The sequence below is a fragment of the Herpailurus yagouaroundi genome, unplaced genomic scaffold (genome assembly GCF_014898765.1).
Source record: "Herpailurus yagouaroundi ecotype Mexico unplaced genomic scaffold, PumYag 67793, whole genome shotgun sequence".
NCBI classification, from domain to species: Eukaryota; Metazoa; Chordata; class Mammalia; order Carnivora; family Felidae; genus Herpailurus; species Herpailurus yagouaroundi.
In genome coordinates this window covers 9,981,197-9,993,547 of record NW_024420586.1, presented here as the reverse complement: position 1 = coordinate 9,993,547, position 12,351 = coordinate 9,981,197, and the positions used below count along the sequence as shown (strand labels likewise).

Below are 12,351 nucleotides of genomic sequence, written 5' to 3'. Positions count from 1 at the left end.
CACATGACAAGTGGGATCAGAAAATCTGCTTAATAATTCTCTGCGACAGTTCGTTACCAGCAGTGGCGCTGAATTTCTTTTACTTACGTGCAGTGCAGTTCCTATTTCTCCTTACGTGCAGTGCATGAGGTTAATTTAGAATGGTTTGCATGTTTTCATGACTGGAAATGTAAACAGAGGGGCTGGATGAGCGAGGGTTTTCTTGGATCATTACAGTTCAGCTTTTGAGTCCTCTCTTCAAAAGGACTTTGGACATGGGGCACCTGGGTGGCTTAGTCGGTTAAGTGCCCGACTCTTGATTGCTGCTCAAGCCATGATCTCCCGTTTTGTGAGTTCGAGCCGTACATCGGCCTCTGTGCTGAGAGCACAGAGCCTGCTTGGGATTCGCGCTCCCTCTCTCTCTCTCTCTCTCTCTCTCTCTCTGTCTCTCTCTCTGCCCTTCCCCTAACTGCTCTCTCTCTCTCTGTCAATAATCACTAAATAAAATTTAAAAAAAGTACTTTGGATGCAAAGGTGCAAGGTTAATATTTCCACACTGCCACTTTTATTGGGTCATTCCTCTGTTCTAGAAACTCCGGTGCTGCCCATTGCCTTCGGTATCATGTCCTTACTCATTCGTCTGGTAGTCAGAGCCCTAGCTTCCCTTCCCAGCTTGGTCACGGCCATGAAAATTCTGCTCACTGCAGAGCAGCCCCCCCCTTCTGGAGCACTCTATAGTGTATTGGTGCCTCCACACGTTGGTTTAAGCTCTGTCCTTGCCCTGGAATCGCCCCTCCCATCACTGGGTCATCGCTATCAGTCCTGTTCATCGCGTAAATGATAGTTCAGCTTCCTGATCCTCAAAGTCACTTTCCCCAAACAGGCTCGTATTAAAATTGCGTTCTTCAGAACCCCATCAGCATAGAGTCTATAGCCTGTAGACTGTAACGTTTGCCATTTACATACTGTGTTCTCTTACTGACTAACTGCGTGTGTGAATGGGAATGGGCAGGCCTGAAGGTCGTCTCCCCAGCTGCATTGCTAGCTCATTGCAAGTTGAATTCATTGGGAATGTTCTTTTATTCCATCCTCTCTCACCCACAAAGCACATGCCCTACTGTAACGTATTGTGCGTAGACTCCTGCCAATACATGTTTCCCACCCATTTGATTGATTGGTACGCAGTTACCTGTTAACGCTGGGCCTCTTTATCTGGCATTTCTACAGCTGTGGATAGTATCTTTAGGATGCAAAATCAGGATATTCTGCACCAGGAAAAATATTACAAATAATGCCCTCAGAGAGTTACGTTTCACTGCTCGTGTCATGTAATTTGTCGTCCATTTTATTAATTTGGTTCACTTACACTTCAAATTGCTGTATAGTGTGCTCTGATTAGATAACAGACAAATTATCTTGACTACTTGAAGTTAGAATGCCTCCAAAATGGTGTTATTTAAGATAGAACAAGAAATGAATGATGGAAAACTTGAGCAGAAAAAAAAACCCCAAAATACGTATAGTATAAAATGATTTCGGTTTTCCCTTTCTTCTAAAATATACGGGGGGAGAAAAAAAATGCATCGCTCATTTCATTCGTCATGACATCAAAAGCAAATGTGACGTACATAACAAAAACTGGTCTTAAAACTGCCCCAATTATCCTTTGTCGACATGAGGAATTTACAGAACAATAGAGTTTCAAGAAATGTGAACAACGTAGAATAACTGATAGATCTAATGTTGAGCAGCTAAAAATATCAGCGCCCTTTCTATCAGCTAAGAAATGTATTTGCAAATCATTATCGACAAATTGTAGCCTAAAATTCTTCTTTCTTCTTGACTTTGAAATTATATTTCAAGATCCCTAATTTAGACCCCATTATTTACTTACTGGCTTGTGTAACTGAAAGTTTTCATTTTTTGCATGTTAAGGGGTTTATGGAATGCAAGTGAATCAATTCTTTACATTTTCTGTGGCAGAATAACTTGCAAATGATCATCAAAATCTCTTTTTCAACCACAGGAAAGAATTTATTTTAAAAATAACATGCTAATAGTAGATTAGCTTTATATCACACCATTATAAGAAAGGCCTCAGATTCGGGAAGCTTAAGTTTTGTAAGCCCCCCAAAATGCCAACGAATAAGGAAGATATTATTACCAAAAAACAGAGCGATAAATTCCACAGACTGTCCTACTGGTTTTTGAAGCTGATAATTTCTTAAGTAGCTATCCTAGGTTTCTTGTTTAAAGGTAGGCAACTGATCACTAATTTTTATAATATTAACAAACACTGCTTGAAACAGAGATGTATGTTGTAGTCATTCCGCCACCCTTCTAGTTAGAATTATCTTTTTTGCATTGCCGTTTCCCCCTACTGTGCTCAGTCCTTTGGTCAGTCATCACTCTCACGCACGGTTGTCTGTTTACCATATTTCCCGGAAAAGACCAAGAACGGAGGAAGGTGTTCCAGCCAGAAAGGATAAAGTGTACAAGGGCATGGCATTCAGCAAGTCGTTGCTCCCATGCCTTCATTTTTTCTAGTCTTCACTGTTACCTGGTTCCTCTTGATAAAATCCGAATACCTCAGGCTGGTTTTCAAAAACCCAACCATAAAACAAGATCAGTTTTCTTTTATCTCATCACAGTGCCCTATACCACAAATTTGATTATAAGTAAACCAAATATATAAACAGGAAGATAAATGACACGACGTGAGTAGTGAAATGTAACTCTGAGGGCTTCCGCTATGCCTATCTAAATTATCTCCTATTTTTCCCAGTGAAATTGTAGACATCAGCCACCCTAGCTGAGGCTTTCTTTTATTTCTATGTCTTTGCTCATGCTTTTCTTTCCCTTATTTTTTTAACATTTTATTTATTTTTGAGAGAGAGAGAGAGAGAGAGAGAGAGAGAGAGAGAGAGAGCTCACGCACACATGAGTGGGGGAAAGACAGAGGGAGGGAGACAGAGGATCCAAAGCAGGCTCCGTGCTGTGAGCCCAGAGCCCTATACCGGGCTTGAACTCACAAACCGTGAGATCGTGACCTGAACTGAAATGAAGAGTCAGATGCTTAACCACCTGAGCCACCCAGGCGCCCCTCTTTCCCTTATACAGCCCTCCTCATGACCCAGCCATATCTCCCAAGGTTCAACCACAGCACCATCCTTTCTATGAAGTCTTTCCTCAAAATTCCCATGTGTGATCATTCCCCAAACTGATTCCTTTCAGTGGCTGTTTCTGTCTTCGCCATTTACTTTGGTGCTTTTGCTAGACCTTTTCTCAGATATACTGTCTAACTTCCTGTTGCACCCTGGGAGGCCAAATAATATGAGCAGCGGTGAGCTTGCTTACCCAGTGACCGTGCGCTTCTAATGGGAGGCACTGGTGGTGCAGAGGGAGAGAGGAGAGCGAGTCAGGTGATCATTAGGCCCCTCTACAGCCTCAGCCCCTGTCAAGAGGTCCTCTCCCTGCAGCTACGTCCCAGACTCTCTTAACGGCACCCTCCACTTAGCTTTTCCAGCCTTGAGGAAAGTCTCCCCATCCCAGTTTGGGTGGGTCATTTGTTCATTGCAGGTACCCTAACTGATTCAGTACTAAGTGAATTACTTAAATCACTAATTTCCCCTTTTGTGTTCCCATTTCATGTTCCTGTCCCATTTAATCTCATCTGTGCAATAATTAAATCATACTATGTTATCCTGTAATATACTCTATTATACTACAGCATACGTACTTTGTAACTATATCATACATAGCTCGTAAGTGTGTGGACTCTGGGACCACATGTCCTATGTTAGAAGTTCTGACACGTAGTGTGTGTGGTCCTGGACAAATTGCTTAACTCCTTTTTCTTTCATTTTCCTCATCTGTAAAATGGAGATAACGGTACCTATCAGAGTATTATGATGATTAAATTGATTATTTTTTTTATTGAGCGCTTTTATGGTTCTTACGCAACAGAAAGTATTCCAAGCATTTTATAAACATGAGCCCTATTTATCCTCATAACAAACTTAAGGGATAGATATTCTTATGATCTTCATTTTACAGTGGTAGAAATGAAGAAGAGAACGGTTAAGTAACTTGCTGAAAATAATCAACCAAGTGAATGGCAGCCAGGATTCAAACCCAGGCAGCCTGACTCCAGAGTCCATTCTCTGTGGACTATGGTAGACTATTCTGGCACATAGTAAATGCTTAATAAACAACTCTTACTGTTGTTAGGAATTGTATTAATTGTTGATTAATTAATCACTCTATTAATTGTCGATGAGTTCTTTATTTTTGGCTAGATTATGAATTCCTTTTTTTTTTTTTCAACGTTTATTTATTTTTGGGACAGAGAGAGACAGAGCATGAACGGGGGAGGGGCAGAGAGAGAGGGAGACACAGAATCGGAAACAGGCTCCAGGCTCCGAGCCATCAGCCCAGAGCCCGACGCGGGGCTCAAACTCACGGACCGCGGGATCGTGACCTGGCTGAAGTCGGACGCTTAACCGACTGCGCCCCCCAGGCGCCCCGATTATGAATTCCTTAAAGAAAGAGGTCAATGTTTATTTGTCTATGTCTATTAGCCAAGTGCTTTGCATATATTTGCAGGTTAGTAACTGTTCATGGAATTAATTACTAATTGTTTCTCATGTATTTTTCAAAGCCACGCTAGCCTTGGAAACAACTAATAACTAGCTAAAACTGTAAATGGAATTTGAGATCCCCCACAGCCATTATTATTGCCAGGGCGACAGTTTACCCTTTTAATCCCAAATTCTTAGATGATTTACCACTTTCTCTATATGTTCCTTGCTTTACTTCTCCCACAATCACAAAGACTTTGCTTGTCCAGTAACCATTGGTGCTGACAGGGTCCCATCTCAGATAACGGCCAATTGTTTTGTTCTGCATTTCCTGACCAGAAGAGATTTTCCCCCAAACATGGATCTTTTAGCTTCCTGGTTGATACTTAAAGGAACTTAGAGTAAGTTCTCAGGAACCAAACAAGAGGCATCTGATGGACGTAATATAATTTGTGTTAAAGTGCAGCCTTCCCATCACAACTTTTATTCTCTGCTAACTTCAGGCTTGAGGTCAGGATTGGCTGCATAAATTGTGGGACCCAGTTCAACATGAAAATGAAGGACCCTTTGTTAACAAAAATGATAAAGAACTTCAAGATGGCCGCAGCACCACGGTAAACCAAGCACGGGACCCATGAAGCCAGCCCTGATTGAGATCTCTGCCTATCCAATGGAATACTTTTTGCTTAACTTTGCTATCTTCCAGAGTCTGAAAACTTGCCAAAAAATTCCTTTTACAAATGTTTTCCAGGAACTCTAGTGTTTGTTATGCATAAAGGAATTTTGGCGGCTTGCTTTGATAACCTAGTATTCTTGAGCTACGTGTGTAGAATAGAAACTCACCATCACAATGTAACACATCTAAATCATTCTTTTATCTACCAGTTCAATTTTAGGCTCACTGAAAGTAAGGGGCATATTCCTTTTAAAAAAAAAAAGTAGCTGTGGTTTTTAATAGAGGTGCTTTTGAAATACTAATTCACTTGAATCTTAAAAGGGATATTGGTAATGTTCAGAAATTGTGAGTTATACATCTTGGTGGTAATATCATGGAATCACCATGTTACGTAGATCTGAAGAGTTGATGAGAAGTTTAGGGTCTAAAAGAGCAAAAGTGGGTATAGTAGTTGGGGCTTGAGATTAAATATCCCAAGACAGGATTAAAAAGGAAATGATTTTATTTGAGGAGATATCTTTGTGCAAGGACATGGGGAGGAAGTGAGAGAAGGTGGGAGAGCCATTACATTAAAATGCAAGCCTGACCCCAGATGAAAGAAAGAGGGAGAGAAGGCAGAAGCATCCCAATGTGCAGTCTAAGCAAAGCTGTTGGGGAGTCGCTGAGCCCGATGTCTCCCAAAAAAGGCTCCGCTTCAGTATTGCTATCACATTCAGTCATTGGTGGGAACGGTCTGCGGGAGATTTGGCTTCTCTTCAGTGTAGTGATGGGTTTCCAAAGGCAGCAGCTGGGTTCCTCAGTCAGTTAGGTCTCAGTCGTAAAAGGCTTGCACATTGTCATGGCCACCACAGTGGGTATTAGCAGCAGTGGTATTTAAAGACCTGTAAACATAAAACTCCTGGAAGAAAACACAGGAAAAGCTTCTTGATGTTAGTCTGGGCAATGATTTTTTGGATAATGACACCAGAATCGCTGACAATAAAAGCAAAAATACACTAGTGAGAGTGCATCAAATTAAAAAAAAAAAATAGCTTCTGCACAGCAAAGGGAAAAAAATCAACAGAATGAAAGGTGACCTACAAAATGGGAGAAAATATTTGCCAATCATGTATCCGATACAGGGTTAAGATTTAAAATACGTAAGAAGAACCTCCTGAAACTCAATAGCAGAAAACCAAATAATCAGAATCAAAAATGGGCAGAAGACCTCAGTAAACATTTTTCCAAAGAAGGCATCCAAGTGGCCAAGAAGTACACGAGAAGGGGTTCACCATCACTGATCATCAGAGAAATACAACCCGAAACCACAGTGAGGCATTACCTCACACATGTTGCAAGGGCTGTTTCCAAAAAGAGGAGCGATTTCAGCGTTGGTGAGGGTGTGGAGAAGAGGGAACCCTTGTACGCTGTTGGTGGGAATAGAAATTGGTGCAGCCACTATGGGAAACAACATTGAGGCTCCTCAAAAAATTACCAATAGAGCTCCCCATATGGTGCAGCAATCCCACTTCTGGGTATATATCCAAAGGGAATGAAGTCAGGATCTCAAGGAGATATCTGTGGTGCTATGTGTATTGCAGCATTGTTCCCAATAGCCAAGATATGGAAACAACTTAAATGTCTGTCAGCAGCTGAATGGATAAAGAAAATATGGTATATGTATATATATATTCACTGGGATATCATTCCGCCCGAAGAAAGAGGGAAATCCTGCCATTTGTGATAACATAGATGAACTTGGAGAACACTATACGGAGTGAAATAAGCCAGACACAGAAAGACCAGTACCGTGTGATCTTACTTATATTTGGAATCTAGAAAAAGGTGAACTCAGGGAAACAGAGTAGAATGATGGTAGCCAGGGACTGGGAAGTGGGGGAAATGGGGCAGTGCTGATCACTGGGTACAAACCTTCAGTTTTCAGATGAGTAAGTTCTAGAGATCTGCTATACATTATTGTAACTGTAGTTAATGTACCGTAAACTTGAAATTTGCTAGAAGGGTAGATCTTAAGTGTTCTCGTCACACGCACACAAAAGTAACTGAGAGATGATGACTATACCGAGTGTGGTGATTATTTCACAGTGTATACATATATCAAGATATCGAGTTATACCATTATATACAATTTCTATTTGTCAAACTCACCCAAATAAAGCTTCAAAAAAAGTTTTATAAAAAAAAAAAAAAAAAAGGAGTCTTAGGGATGCCTGGGTGGCTCAGTCGGTTAAGCGTCTGACTTCGGCTCAGGTCTTGATCTGATGGTGTCTGGGTTCACGCCCCACGTCCGGCTCTGTGCTGACAGCTCAGAGCCTGGAGCTGCTTCAGATTCTGTCTCCCTCTCTCTCTGCCCCTTCCCTGCTCGCACTCTGTCCCTCTCTCTCTCAAAAATAAACTTTTTAACAAATAATAATAATAAAGGAGTCTTAGAGATAATTTTAAAAAAAAGTTTGTAAAATTTAAACAAAGAAGGGCTGAAGACCATGTAAATTCCACTTCATTCAGAAGACCCTCCTTAACCCGTAAATTTTATTAGATATCTCTCCTATATGCTTTGATAACTCCTCGTGCTTTCCCTACCATAATACTCACCTCAGCCTATTGTAATTGCTTATTTACTGCCTGTCTTAACTACTAGTTTGTTTTCTCCTTGAGAATAATAATTTTTCCTCCTTTGCTTCTGTATCACCTGTGTTTGGGTCAAAGACTGACGTAAGTCCTAAAAATTATTTGCTGAAACCCAAATTGGGGGGCATTCTGCAAAATAACTGGCCTTCGAAACAGTCAATGGTATGACGCTCAAAGAAAGGCAAACAACTTTTTGAGGTTAAAGGAGGCTAAAAAGATTTGACAACTAAATGCAATGCATGAGTCTGGACCGGTAAATGAAAGGCAATTAATGGGGTAATTGTCAAACTATGAATAAAGAATGTGGTTAGATTATAGAACTAAAGCCGTAGTGTATTTTCTGACTTTGAAATTGAGCTGAAGTTATGTAAGAGAATGCCTTTTTTTCTTAAGCATTAAGCACTGGAATATCAAAGGGTAAACCTGCAGATGATTCACCGGTGGTTCAGAAAACAGTATCTATTATACGTACATATATACTTATATCCACAGAGAGAGATAGAATGATAAGTTATAAATGCAATGAGGCCAAATGTTAACAATTGGTGCGTCTGGGTGAAGGATACATGGGAGTTCTTTGACCATTCTTGCAATTTTTCCTTAACTTTTAAAGTATGTAAAAATAAAACGCTTTTTAAAAAAAGTATTTCTTGAATGAATGGAGGACAAAAGGCTAACCACAATTAGAAGGTGTTCATGAAGAAGTTGCCAACAGAGATGGAGGTAGAACATTCAGAAACGTAAAGAAGTTATACCGAGCAGGAAAATATCCAGGCCAGTTTAAAATGTAAAAGAGAAGTGAGGGACTGGAGGACAGTAATAATGACAGATCCGTGGGTGCCTGGGTGGCTCATTCGGTCAAGTGTCCGACTGGACCTCAACTCAGGTCTTGATGTTAGGGTCATGAATTTAAGCCCCACGTTGGGACTTGCAGTGGACGTGAAGCCTACTAAAAAAGACGGCTTTGGTTTTGGCCACCCTATTTGGAGAGGCAACACATGCCAGAGAAGAAGCCGGCAGGTGCTCAGTGAGGCAGTTGAAAGCTAGGCATAGGATTAGCATCCTCACAGGTAAAACTCTTTGAGTTACTAGAAAGGCTGCGGTTTAGGCCCTACCTGCCTTATATGCTTTTTTTTTTTTTTTTCCCATACATACAGTGGTTCAGTAAACTATTTCCCCTTGTCCATCCTTGATGTTAATTTTTGAAAATTATAAATGAAAGAATATAAGGTCTACATCTTTACCTTATGTGTAAGTTTAAGTCATGTTTATTTTCTGAAAAAGGCAACAACTGAAAATCACCATGGGCCTTTGTTCTAAGTATAAATATGTGAAGACTATTGATTTTTGTAGCAATATTAAAAATATGAAGAGTTTATTGTTCGGGTCTTTTTTTAAACATGTAAATATTAACTATTCAACTAAACCATAGAGTTTTCTGCTTGAGTATTAGGTAGAATTCTATTTTACCAAGTACAATAACAAAGTGTAATTCTTTCTAAGAGCTCAGAATGACCTACTTAGAGTATGTATAGTTTCATTGTTTAACGCCCCTTTTCATAGGATTGCTATTTATAACCACTTCCTTCAACCCTGGGGGGACTTAGTAGGATTAACGACTTCTGATTCATTTTGTATTTGAAGATTTTTTTTTTCTTCCGTCTTTGCTCAGCTAGTGGAATCCATGATGAATTCTCATCTCCAAGGGGTAAGCTGTTTTTAGTAAAGCCCAGTAGCTGGCTTATGACTCCTTAGAATAACATCGATTCCTTCCTTCCCTTGTGTTTGTTTCTTCCAGAATGATAGAATCTGTGTAGACATGCTCAATTACCGTGCTTCGGTACTGTTAAGCATGTCATGGTTTTAGTCTTGTTCATGTAAGTTATATGTGTAATGAATATCCGGGCTCCTATCTGAAAAATAAATAAGCATAAATAGCGTGCTACTTGTTTTCGCATGACAAATATGGACCACTACAGCTAGAATGAGGAAACTGAACAATAAATCGAAGAGGCCTAGAGGTCATTTGAGGATGAGGATTAGAGTAGAAAGAGTGTTTCTCAGAGAGAAGCATCTGGTGAGAGTACCAGATGGGGAGGCAAAGAACAGAATTTCATCGAGGGGTATTTTGAAGGTGGGTAATTTGAGTAATGATTAGATCTAAGGTGTTCTCCCATCTGTGGGTGGCTCAGTGGAATAGAGAAGAAGGTCATTCTATTTGAAAAGTTAGGAGATTATAAAACCACGTTGTCAGGTAAGAGAAATTATAATAGCAAATAGAATACACTCAAAATGAAACCAAATGAAAAGAAAAAACTAATTATTCTTTTCACTGAGTGTGTGTGTGCTGTTCATTAGCAAGAAAGCCTTTCAGTCACTGTTTTTATAATATCTTAATGGAAAAAATATTTAAATATGCCATATTCAAATCCTTTCCTTTATTTCTGGAAAGAGAATCAAAGGAGAAATTTCCCATTGTGCTCTACTAAGAAACCACTATTTAATGAGTATATTAGTGTCTGATAAATCCCATAGCAATATATATTATTATTGTGCAATTTCTTTTTAGAAATGAACCTTTGTATGTATTGACCAAAGAGTGGGATAAAGAGTTACGATTTTGTTTTGAAATCCTTTAGAAATGAATAGTTTTATTACAGCTGTGAATCTCTGTAGGTTTTTAAGGAGGCTGCTTCAAAGGATGTCATTAATAATCTTCTCAGGTGCTTACAAAGCATGTGTCTGTCAGCAGAATTAGAGAATCACCCAACTAGAGAACAGGTTTCACAATACCCTGAGATCTATTTTGTTCATTAGAGAGGAAAATGGCTTGTGTTAAGTCTAAATTGACATGCGTGCTAATTTCAGCAGTAAAAGCTGTTCATTGTGGTCAGGTTTAATTTAGATTAAAGTTGATCACGTTACTTCTACAACGTACTTCTTAAACGAACTTTGTGATCCTAAAAGAAGGAGAAAAGTAAAGCCAACCTTGGGAAATACATGCAAAAGAGAGAAGCAAAGAATAGCTTGGCTGTTTGAGGGTGAATTAATATTAAAACAAATGAAAATGACGGTAAAGATACTCTTGGTTGTGTAAAAATGTCCAAGTATCAAAAAACACAAATTTGCATTTAAATTGCACAAAGCCGGGGTGCCTGGGTGGCTCAGTCGGTTGGGCGTCCGACCTGAGCTCAGGTCACGATCTCGCGGTCCGTGAGTTCGAGCCCCGCGTCGGGCTCTGGGCTGATGGCTCAGAGCCTGGAGCCTGCTTCCGATTCTGTGTCTCCCTCTCCCTCTGCCCCTCCCCTGTTCATGCTCTGTCTCCCTCTGTCTCAAAAATAAATAAAACGTTAAAAAAAAAATTTAAATTGCACAAAGCCTACCTAATCCGTTCGTGCCCTGTGTTATCTCCATAGATAAAAATTTGTGTACTTTGCTACCTGTATTATATAGAGTTCTTGGTTAAATTTGAGGGAAATATTTGACTTTATCTGAGGTTTCTGGGTAAGTCTGTTTTTAAAGCATCTATTTGAATGTGTTAAATATTTAAGAGTCTGGAATTCCGAAGTACCTTTTAAGCGTGCTGTGTCACAGATGACCAGAGTTTAACATTCTAACCCTGGAAAACATCTTATTTCATAAAATCTATCCACAACTATATGGTTCCTACTTTAAAATTTGTTCAGTGCTCTCCAACTGACTTATGCCACTTACTTCAATAGCTGTCTTTGGCAATTTGTTCCATATTTCAAACACCCTTTTGTGTAAAGAAACCATAAAAGTTAGAAACCTGAAAATTGGATTTTTCTTCTGAGCAATCACAGCTTACAAATGTGGAAAATTGGTTAAAAGTTAGCCCCTCCAGTTTTTCAACACAGAGAGGGGAAAATGCGCAAAATAGATGTGTAATGTTTGGATAAGTCCTTGCCATTATTTTAATACTACCGAAAGCAATTGCGCTGAAATCACGAGGCCTGTGTCCCTACCTGTTCACAAAAGAAACACCGCACAAACGATCGAAACTCGGCCTTTCTGAACCCAAAAATCCTTAGAAAATCGGCAGTAGTCAAAGGGCATGGTAGATAATTAAGTTTCCTAAACATTACTATCTCCACCACGTTTCATCTATTCACTTTCATTGGCCTCCTGCGTGGTTATTAGGAGAATAAAAATGCGAGATTGTGTGTAAAACATCTGTCACGTACGGGTCATCAACTAATAACAAATATTCATTATGCCTTCCCAAAGTAAAATAAAATGTATTCCATTTTAGAAAGAGAACAAGCGAGAAGTCTTATTTTTCCCAAGCTTCTATGTAAATATCGCTGGGACCTGGGCCCTTTAGTGCAGGGAGGGTGAGTTGACAGAGACAGTAGATGGACACTGGTGGGAGGGGGGAATTTCTTAGTGATTAACATGGCTACCTATAAATACACACATCCACACACACACACACACACACACACACACACACACACACACACACAC

At 39.8% G+C, this 12,351-nt stretch overlaps 1 protein-coding gene across 1 annotated transcript in view; it reads left to right on the top strand.

The window, feature by feature from the left end:
- Positions 1 to 12,351, top strand: part of DMD (dystrophin) — a 2,039,083-nt gene that overhangs the window by 1,430,832 nt on the left and 595,900 nt on the right. The gene's annotated exons all lie outside the window — the stretch shown is intronic.